We start from the raw sequence: 3,037 nt of genomic DNA, 5'->3' as shown, positions 1-3,037 counted from the left end.
TAAAAAAATATATCCATACTTCAGGATGATTTTACTAGTCCACAGAATATAACTGTGAGGAATATTGCTTGACTTACCCTGAATTTTACTAATATACAAAAAGTCGCGCTAGTTTTGAAATTGGTTAAAAGCGCTCCTAAATTTATGAAAACTGTAAAGTTTCTCAAATCATCAGAGAAATTACCCACTAGTTTGAAATCAACTTCTTTCCTATGAACTTACAATAGAAAGACGTCTTTTCTTCCAATTCATTTTCCGAAATCAACATTGATCATTCCACTATACGCTTCAGTTTGACCTTTTCTCCTACTTGGATATGCACTATCATGGTAGATATCATATAAGTAGAACAAGTGTGCATAGATAACTCCACAATATGCCCTTAACTGACCTTTACTAGATGCAACAACTTCCTCTCCAAGAAGTAAAAAACTAGTAGCTAACATTGTAGGACCAGCACCACCGGTGCCTGCTGTATAATAGCTGAATCTGAGAAAGCATATTTGCACATAAATCATATATACAAGGACAAAGACGGAGGAAAGCAAGCTATTTAAAAGTTTTGTGAGGGAATGCATAGATACTCCTTTGGTTTTGGCTCCCAAAGCTTGTATGCATGATTATGAAACTAGCTTGAACTAATGGGTAACGAGCCAACTCCTTGTATATAAATCCTTCAGTTTTTCTACTCCATAGGGCATTTACTGCTCACATAGTTATCTTATATTCATATGACATGATGATTATTGCTCAAACCTCACTCCTTTAAGGATTCCTCCACTCCCATCCGCAAACAACCTTCCCCGACAAATTAAATATTCCTAAGAGGAAATTCATAAGTTGATTCAATCCTTAGCGTTGGAGTTTAAATAAGATTCAGAAGTGTAAACTTATAGGTTTTATGGTTACTAAACCTGGTGTTTGAAATAGTTTGACTAAAAGGTCTTAAGCAGGTTCATTTAACTAAAATGAAAAAAGAAAGAATATTATGAATGTCTCAACATTTTTGTTGATGGGGTCACAAATTATAAAAAAGAAATGCAAAAAATCAGAATAAACTATAAAAGTCAATCATTAGTTGAAACTAATCAGCAAGGGAGTGATACTGGATAGTGGTAAACATTGGCAGGTATAATCACCTTGCCTCTCTGGCTCTCCCTTGCTTTCATCTCTCGCAGCACAAACTAGCTCTGCAGCCATCACTGCCATAAAGTGTACACTTATATATGTGAGTAAAAATCTCAAAAAGCCAGGTAGATTACCAACATAGATAATATTTACTTTATGGCAACGATTCTGTGGGGTTTACATGTTACAATAATGAATCTTTTGCCCTTCCATTTTGGTTACTTCTATTCTAATTTTTTCTTAGATTTTATTGCCAGATGTGCACCTGCAGAACAAAAATATTCATAGTAGCACCATTGCTCACTCCGGGATAGATTCTGCCAGTAGTTATTGCATAACATTTGCAGCTATTGCTCTATCCTTCAAGGATTTCGCACGTAATGCATACTGGTATCATTACAAACGTCCAAATATCCGTCTGTTGGGAGATAGACAAACACTTCATGAGACACACTTGGTTAAATTGTAAGGTCGTAAACATGCTAATTATTCACATAGATAGAGAAAGAAAACATAAAAGAAAGAAAATTTCACATAATCATTACCTTTCCTCACCTTGGTCTCTAGCAGCTTCCAGTACATTGCAATTCTGACTGTTGAAAAGGCCCTGCAGCATGGACTACAAGATCCACATCGCATTTAGATATTTGCATGATTTGTTACAAAATGGATTGCCATGGACACAATAAGTTGTATGCATGTATAAGAATTCTCAAATGCGAATATCAACACATTTTTAGTATCCAACCTCAACTTCCTTCTTCTGAAAGAGATCTTAATTATAAATTGTTATGAACTCATTTGCATAAGGAACTGATAGGAATTCACAAATTTTTGTATTTTAACAACTCATTTCAGAAAAATTTGAAGTCTGATTTTAAAAAAATGGAAACGTCTGCCTGAGCGAAAGAGAAGGACTTTGCACTCTTTAAGCAGTTTCCAATGAATCCACATTATCATATTAACTTCAGCAGCTCAGAATTCTTCCCCAATTTATCCACCATTGCAGCACCTTTTTCCCTGCCATAACCAAAAATCCTTCAGCAGCCATCTCATTACAACATGTTTCTCTTTCTCAATTCAATTCTTTAATAAAAACATTAAAATTTTGACACTCACAAATACATTTAAACCTAAACAAACAGCAACACGAACACGGAACTGTCCTACAAGCTCTCCTTCATCAATTTCCAATCTCTCTTCCATTTTCTGGGAAACCAAACAAAAGAAAAAGGGTAGTCTTAATTTCACCTGTTTCGACAGCCAACAACGATTTGGAGTTGAGACGAGAGCTTGGAGAGAGCACGGCATTGGAACCTCCAACGCGGCCAGTGCCTCCCAAAACCAAACGCGGGCGTTTCGGGTCTTCTCCTGGAGTTGAGTTCGCATTAAGGTGTCTTTGACGCTGGCACAGGCCATTACTGAGGTAGAATTCAAATTAAGAAGAGCTGGCGCCATGTGAGCTCAGTGTTCTTCTATGCCTTGCAAAATTTTCTTATCTAATTAACGGTTGATAGTGGTGATGATGTGACCCAATGAATTCTCTGGTGACGTGGCTGAGTTTTGTGCCATTGAAAAATAGCTGTAATTAAAGGAAATTAGTGTAATAGACATATTTTTATGTTAATATTTTTTTTTTTTTTGGTTATATTTAGTTAAAATTCATTTTTGAATGTAGCCTTTATTGTTGACGTGAGATATCCCGTGTTCAATTTACTTTAGCGTTTCTTATCTTATATCCATAATTATCGATTGTGTTTGAAATCATTCCACAGAAGGTTATGTTAAAATCCAAGCTAAATTTTTTTAAATTCTTTTATGATTTTAATTTAAATTTTATCAAACTTTTCTCTTTCGATTATTGGAATAAGTTTTTCTATAAGTTTTGTTTCTTTCCTTCATCTAAGCT

At 35.1% G+C, this 3,037-nt stretch overlaps 1 pseudogene; it reads right to left on the bottom strand.

Moving 5' to 3' along the window:
* Window positions 1–218: 218 nt before the first annotated feature.
* LOC116130966 lies at window positions 219–2,586 on the bottom strand (annotated as a pseudogene).
* Window positions 2,587–3,037: the final 451 nt, after the last annotated feature.

This window comes from Pistacia vera, unplaced genomic scaffold (assembly GCF_008641045.1).
Source record: "Pistacia vera cultivar Batoury unplaced genomic scaffold, PisVer_v2 Contig227, whole genome shotgun sequence".
Lineage (NCBI taxonomy): Eukaryota > Viridiplantae > Streptophyta > Magnoliopsida > Sapindales > Anacardiaceae > Pistacia > Pistacia vera.
The sequence above is the reverse complement of the archived record's forward strand: the minus strand, read 5'-3'. Positions and strand labels throughout refer to the sequence as shown.